Below are 8,441 nucleotides of genomic sequence, written 5' to 3'. Positions count from 1 at the left end.
TATCTTCCCTTATCAAATCCATGCTGACTGTCCTTGATTGACCTGAGCCTTTCTAAGTGACAGTTTATCCTGTCTCTGAGAATAGATTACAATCATTTTCCCACTACTGAGGTAACACTGACTGGCCTGCAATTGTTTGGTATATCTCTTGCTCCATTTTAAAGAGGTACAATGTGAACAGTACTCCAATCCTCTGGCACTACACCTGCATCCAGTGAGGATTGGAAAATGATGGTCAGAACCTCTGCTATTTCCTCTCTCACTTCATTTGACAGCCTAGGATACATTTCATCAGGCCCTGGTGATTTATCAACTTTCAAGGATGCGAATCCCATTAATACTTCCTCTCTCCTATGTATATCACATCCAATAATTCACACTCCTCTTCCTTAACCACAATACCTGCATCGCCCCCACCCCCACTTTTGTTAAGACAGATACAAAGTACTTATTAAGAACCTTGACAACATCTTGCGCTCCTACTCATGTATATCCTCTTCTGTATATAGATTTTCAGTAGGCCTGTGATCAAATGACATTTCATAGAGTTGTTATGACATGGATTAATGTGACAGTGATGGTGTGGATATGACACTGACTCAGGGACAGAAAGCAGAGAGAAGTGGTGAACAGTCATTGTTCAGACTGGAGGTGGAGGGGACTATACAGTACTGTTTCTCAGGGTTCGATTCACTCCGCATGATATCAAGAAACTACTGAATGCACTGGATACTGCAAAGGCTATGAGCCGTCACAATATTCCGGAATAGTACTGAATACCTGTGCTCCAGAACTTCCATTCCCCCATCAAGCTGTTCCAGTACAGCTACAACATTGGCCTCTATCCTGCAATGTGGAAAATTGCCCAGGTAGGTCCTGTACACAAAAAGCAGGACAAGTCCAACCCGGCCAATTACCGCCCCATCAGCCTATTCTCAATCATCAGTAAAGTGATGGAAGGTGTCATCGACACTGCCATCAAGCGGCACTTGCTTAGCAATAACCTGCTCAGTGACGCTCAGTTTGCGTTCCGCCAGGGGCACATAGCTCCTGACCTCATTACTGCCTTGGTTCAAATATGGACAAAGGAGCTGAACTCAATAGGTGAGGTATGAGTGACTGCCCTGACATCAAGGCAGCATTTGACTGAGTATGGCATCAAGGAGCCCGAGCAAAAATGGAGTCAGTGGGAATCGGCGGGGCGGGGCGGGGGGGGGGGGGGCTGGTGGGGACTTTCTACTGGTTAGAGTCATACCTAGCGCAAAGGAAGATGGTTGTGGTTGTTGCAGGTCAATCAGCTCAGCTCCAATACATCACCGCAAGAGTTCCTCAGGGTAGTGTCTTAGGCCTAACTATCGTCAGATGCTTCATCAGTTACATTCTTTCAATCATAAGGTCAGAAGTGGGGATGTTCGCTGATGATTGCACAATTTTCATGACCAATCGTGACTGCAAAGTACTGAAGCAGTCCGTGCAGAAATGCAGCAAGACTTGGACAATATCATGGCTTGGGCTGATAATTGACAAGTATCATTCGCACTGCACTAGTGCCAGGCAATGACCATCTCCAACAAGTGATAATCTAATCATCTCTGTTGACATTCAATGACATTACCATCGCTGAATCCCCCACTATCAACATCCCAGGGGCTACTATTGACCAGAAACTGAACAGGAATAGCCATATAAATACCATGGCTAAAAGAGCAGGTCATATGCGAGGAATCCTGAGGCGAGTAACTCACCTCCTGACTCCCCAAAGCCAGTCCACCATCTACAGGGCACAAGTCAGGAGTGTGATGGAATTCCGTCTGCTTGTCTGGATGGCTGCAGCTCCAACAACAGTCAAGAAGCTCGGCATCATGATTGGCACCCCATCCACAACATTCACTCCCTCCACCACCGACGCACAGTGGCAGCAGTGTGTACCATCTGCAAGATGCACTGCAGCAACACACCAAGGCTCCTTAGACAGCACCTTCAAAACACACAACCTCTACCACATAGAAGGGCAAGGGCAGCAGATGTATGGAAACAACACCACCTGCAAGTTCCCCTCCAAGCCACACACCATGCTGATTTGAAACTATCTTGCAGTTCCTTCACTGTCGCTGGGTCAAAATACTGGAACTTCCTTCCTAACAGCACTGTGGGTGTACCTACCCCATGTGGATTGCAGTGGTTCAAGAAGGCAGCTCACCACCACCTTCTCAAGGGTAATTAGGGATGGGCAATAAATGCTGGCCTGGCCAGTGATGTCCACATCCCATGAATGAATAAAAAAAATGATGCCAGAGAACTGGAGGGCTGTAAATGTTACACCCTGTTTAAAAAAGGGGAGGTTAGATAAATCCTGTAACTCTCAGTCAAATGTTGATTCTTGGAAAATTCTGGAGGCCGTAACCCAGCACAAAAATATTTCTTACTTGTAAAATCATATCTTAATAAATGACAAGCAGCAGGGATAGCTTCATGGAAAATCATTTCTGATAGTCTTGATAGTTTGTTGACATATTGTGAGTGTTAACGAGGATAGCGTGATTCGTGTTATAGAATCATAGAATCGTTGAAAATTTAAGGCACAGAAAGAGGCCACTTGGCCCATCGTGTCTGTGCCTGCCGAAAAATTATCCACCTATTCTTATCCCACCTTCCATCATGTAATCCATAACCCTGCAGATTATGACACTTGTGGTGCACATTCAGACTCTTTTTGAATCAGTAGAGGGTTTCTGCCTCAACCATCCTTTCAGGACGTGAGTTCCAGACCCTCACTAAAAGCAAGGGACCCAATACCAAGCCCTGTGGAAAACCACGGGAAAGTCCTCCAGTCAATACCCGTCAGCAATTACCCTTTGTTTCCTGTCACTGAGACAAATTTGTATTTCTGGGTGAACATGTTTTTCCTCAACTCCCTTCTGAAAGTTCTACCAATCACTTTAAATCTATGTCCCCTAGTCACTGACCTTTCTGCGAAGGTGAATAGAGCCTTCACCTCCACTCTATCCAGGCTCCACAAAATGTTGTTCATTTCAATCAGATCTCCCCTCAGCCTTTTCTGTTCCATGGAGAACAACCCCAGCCTATCCAAGCTGCATTTTTCCAGTCCTGGCAACATCCTCATAAATCTCCTGTGTACCCTCTCTCGTGCAATTACTTCCTTTCTGTAATGTGGTTACCAGAACTGCACAAAGTATTCAAGATGTGGCCTAACCAATGTTTTATACAGTTCCAGCATAACATCCCAGCTCTTACATTCTATACCTCAGCTAAAAAGGGAAATGATTCCATATGCATTCTTACCTGCCTTATTGACCTATCCTGCTATCTTCAGGGATATGTGGGCATTCACTCCAAAGTTCCTTACTTGCTCTACACTTCTCAGTATTGTCCTAGTAATCGTGTATTCCTTTGCTTGTTTGAGCTCCTCACACTTATCCGGGTCGAATCCCATTTTGCTGCCCATCTGACCAGACCGTCAATATCTTCCTGCAGCCTTCTCGCTGTCGACAACATGGCCAATCTTTGTGTCGTCTGCAAAAGTCTTGATCATACCCCCTACATTTACGTCTAAATCTTTAATATAGACAACAGAAAGCAGGGGACCCATTACTAAGCACTGTGGAATGATATTGGAAACAGTCCTCCAGTCGCAAAAATACTTGTCAATAATTACCTTTTATTTCCTGCCACTGAGCCAATTTTGTATCCGCCTTGCTGCATTTCTCTGGATGCCATTGGATTTCATTTTTTGAACCAGTTTCTCATGTGGGACATTGTCAGAAGCCTTGCTAAAATCCATGTAGACCACATCAACTGCACTACCCTCATCTATATTCCTTGTAACATCTTCAAAAAATTCGATCAATTTGGTCAAACAAGAGCGTCCCTTAACAAATCCATGCTGACTATCCTTGATAAACCTGTGCCTCTCTAAATGACAGTTTATCCCGTCTCTCAGAATAGATTCCAATAATTTGCCCACTACTGAGGTTAGACTGACTGGCCTGTAATTATTCAGACTATCCTTCGCTCCCTTTTTAAACAGAGGTACAATGTTAGCAATTCTCCAATACTCCAGCACCAAAACTGTATCTAGTGAGGATTGGAAAATGATGGTGGGCAGACCCTCTGCTATTTCTTCTCTTGCTTCTTCGAACAGCCTGGGGTACATTTCATCCGGCTGTGGTTATTTTTCAACTTTCAAGGATGCTAATCCCATTAATACTTCCTCTCTCCCTATGTTTATCACACGCAATAATTCACACTCCTCCTCCTTAACGACAATATCTAAATCCCCCCTCTTTTCTGAAGACATACGCAAAGTGATCAATAAAGAACCATACCAATATCTTCCACCCTTATACAAAGGTTACCTTTCTGATCTATTATGGGTCCTACTCTCCCCTTAGTTAACCTCTTACTCGTAATGTATTGAGAAAACATCTTTGGGTTCACCTTGATTTTGCTTGCCAATATTATTTCATTCCCTCTCTTTCCTTTCCTAATTTCCTTTTCGATTTGACCCCTCCACTTTCTAAACTCCTCTCAACTTTCTGTAGTATTGAGTTCTCAGTGTCGGATATATGCTTCCCTTTTCTGTCTTATCCTACCCTGTCGGCACCTTGACATCCATGGGACTCGAGATTTGGCCGACTCACCCTTTTTCTTTGTGGGAACTTGCTTGTCCTGAACCTCTTGAATCTCCCCTTTGAATGCCTCCCACTGCTCTGAGACTGAATTACCTTCAAGCAGCTGTTTCCAGTCCACATTCGCTCCACAGTTTAGTAATATCAGCCTTGCCCCATTGAGAACTCTAACTGCTGATATATCTCTTGTCCTGGTCCATAATTATGTTAAAACGAACTGAATTATGATCATTCCCACCAAAATGCTCTTCCCTGCCACTCCTTCCACCTGCCCATCTTCATTTCCTAAAACAATGTCTAAAACGGCACCTTCTCTTGTTGGACTTGTTACATCCTTGTCAAAAACGTTCTCCTGAATGCACCCCAAGATTTCTGCTCCCTCAATTCTTTTCATACTAAAATTATCCCAGTTAATATTGGGGTAATTAAAATCCCCTACTATTACTGCCCTATTGCTCTTGCCCTTCTCAGAGAGGTGCCTAAATATCTGCTCTTCTATCTCCCCCTGACTATTTGGCTGTCGAGATAACACTCCCAGCAGTGTGATTGTCCCTTTTTGGTTCCTCAGCTCAATCCATATGGTCTCACTTGATGAACCTTCCAACATATCATCCCTCCTCACAGCTGCAATAGATACCTTGACCAAAATTGTCACTCCCCCTCCTTTCTTATCACCTTCCCTATCGCGTCTGAAAACCCGGTAACCAGGAACGTTGAGCTGCCATTCTTGTCCCTCCTTAAGCCATGTTTCTGCAATAGCTATGATATCATACTACCACGTGTCTATCTGTGCCCTCAGCTCATCTGCTTTATTTGCTATACCCCTTGCATTGAAATAGATACCCTTGAGCACCGCTAAGCTCTTCATCTTTATTTTATAACCTTTGTTTCCTCTGTCTTCCAGACTCATCCATTAATTTTCCGCCTTCCATTTTCATTTCTGATTTTGTCCCAGCTGAGTCTACCCTCAGGTCCCCATCCCCTACCAAACTAGTTTAAACCCTCCCCAACAGTACTAGCAAAACGTTCCACAAGGAACCCAGTCCCGACTCTGTTCAGGTGCAAATCCCCCGGCCTACACAGGACCCATTTCGCCCAGAGCCGGTCCCAGTGTCCCAGGAATATGAAGCCCTCCTTTCTGCATCATATTTCCAGCCAAACATCCATCTGTCTTATCTTTCTATTTCTGTGCTCAGTTGTGCATGGCATTGGGAGTAATCCGGAGATTGCTACTTTTGACGTCCTGCTTGTCAATTTCTTCCCTTGCTCCCAAATTCTGACCACAGAACAACATTCCTCTTTCTACCTGTGTCGTTGGTTCCGATGTGAACCACGACTTCTGGCTGTTCCGCTTCACCTTCAGGATGCTCTGCTGTCGCTCAGTGACATCCTTGACCCTGGCAACAGGTAGGCAACACACCATCCTGGATTCACGTCTGTGGCCACAGAAACTCCTGTCTGTTCCCCTGACTATTGAACCACCGATCACTCTGGCTCTTTCCGTCATCCCTGTATCCCACTCTACAGCTGAGCCACCCGTGGTGCCATGGACCTGGCTCTGGCTGTACTCCCCAGGTGAAGCATCACTTTCCTCAGTATTCAGAACTGAATACCTGTTGGAGAGTGAGATGCACTCAGGGGTCACCTGCACTACCTGCCTGATTCTTTTTGACTGTCTGGTGATCACCCATTCCCTCTCTCCCTGCATACTCTTAAGCAGAGGGGTGACCACATCTATAAACATGCTAAAGCTGAATAAACTGATATATGAGAAGAAAGAATGTGCAGGGTTACGGGAAGAAGGCAGGGAATGGGATTAGGTGAATTGCTCATGCGGAGAGCCGGTGCAGACACAACGGGATGAATAGTTCCTTTTGTGCGGTAATAACACTGTAATGCGTCGTCTCAGATGGGTGTAATGGTGGAGAATGGGGAATCCATGGTGGGAAAGGGAAGTTGTCCTATTAGAACCGAAATCTTAGCAAGAATTGTCCGGGTCGAGGGCATCCAGGAAATATCCTCCCTGCAGCCACAATGTTCCAGTGGTGTTGGGAGTGAATGTTTAAGCCAGTGGATGGGGTACCAATCCTAGTTCTATCCTAGTGTCAAGCTTACACAGTTTTGTTTGAGCTGCATCCATTCAGGCAAATGGGCAGTGTTCCTGGAAAGGCTTTGGGGAATCAGGAATTGTGCCGCTTGCCTTTTGCCCCAACCTCTAGCCGGCTCGAGTAGCTATGGCATTTTTGTGCCTGGTCCAGTCAGTTTCTGGTCAATGGTCACTCCCATAATGTTGAAGGTGAGGGAATCGGCAATGACATTGCCCCTGAATGTCAAGAGGTGGTGGTTATGTTTCTCTTCTTGGAAATGGTCATTGCCTGTCACCTATGTGGCCGTGAGCTTCACTTGCCACTTACCAGCCAAAGCCTGGATGTTGTCTAGGTCTTGCTGCCTACAGGCACAGACTGCTTCATTATTACTTCCTCCAGCTCCTGAAGTGTCCTCCGGATTCCTGGTGCCAATGACTGTGTCCTCATGACGGTGATGATATGAAGGGTGCAGCAGAACACCATGAACTTGGACACCTGATCCAGTGTGTAGTGGAGGGCTCCTCCCGAGAGGTTCAGACATCGGAAGCATTGCTTCATCACACCGATGGTCTATTCCTGGTGACACCATTGCCCACGTTATACACAAGTTAATTGTGTGATGTTGGTTGGCGGTGGGAGGTGGTTTGGGGGAGTAGAAACATGAGCTGTGTCCAGAGGGGGTTTCCTTTGTCTCCGAGGAGCCACATTCTGAATCAGCATGGAGACCGAAGTGTTGGAACCGGCTGACTGCTTCAGAATGAAGGTATGGTGGCTGCAGCCAGCATAGTGGACATTCACCAATATGATGTACTGGGCATGCTCGCACACCAAATGTACATTAATGGAGTGAGAGTTCTTCCTGTTTCTGTGACTCTCCCTATTGAAATGGGGGCCCGGAAGAGCAACCTACACCATCAGGAATCCCGCTATCCTGACAAAGCCACGGGATCTCTCATCCTGATTCTCCCTGCTGATGGAGAAAATGATGACATAGATGGTCACCCTCACCTCCCAGAATTATCAATGGACAACATACAGGCCTCGCAACTACTGGTCAGTTAGTGTAACATCAGTGGTGATTAAGGTTTTAGAAACAATAATAAGGGAAAAATGGCGACACACACTTGGAGAGGTTTGAGTTAATTAAGGATTGTCAGCACGGATTTCGAAAAGGCAGATTATGCTTGTCTGAGCTAATTGAATTTATTTCGATGATCAGAGAAGGTTGATGAAGGGAATGTGGTGGATGTTGTCTACATGGATTTTATGAAAGTATTTGATGAAGAACCAAACAAAAGCTTGGTTAACAAAATTGAAGCTCATGGAATCGCATCCAATTGGATAAACAAATTGTCCAAAGGACAGCAAAAAGATAAATGTTTTAAATGGTTGTTTTTCAGACTGGAGGATGGTAGACAATGACTCTATGACCCTAGCGCTCTCTATGACTGGATGTTGGATATGTCTCCGGCTCCTGCCTGGAAAGATCCAGATACATAGAGTTTCAATGAAGCTGTGACCTTAACAGCCACTGACAGCTCCGTCCTCACCCTGGTGAGAGGCTTCAGGTCGTGTTACAGGAGGTGACACAGTTCTGTGACCACCTCCTGATTGAATCAGAGTCACCTCACACACTGCTCCTGGGTTAGGTGTAGGTAGGGAAATTGCTCTTGGAAAACCCGGGGTGGGTTGGCAGCGCCCCCTC

The sequence above is a fragment of the Heterodontus francisci genome, unplaced genomic scaffold (assembly GCF_036365525.1).
Source record: "Heterodontus francisci isolate sHetFra1 unplaced genomic scaffold, sHetFra1.hap1 HAP1_SCAFFOLD_835, whole genome shotgun sequence".
In the NCBI taxonomy this organism is placed as follows: Eukaryota; Metazoa; Chordata; class Chondrichthyes; order Heterodontiformes; family Heterodontidae; genus Heterodontus; species Heterodontus francisci.
This window is presented reverse-complemented; position numbering follows the sequence as displayed.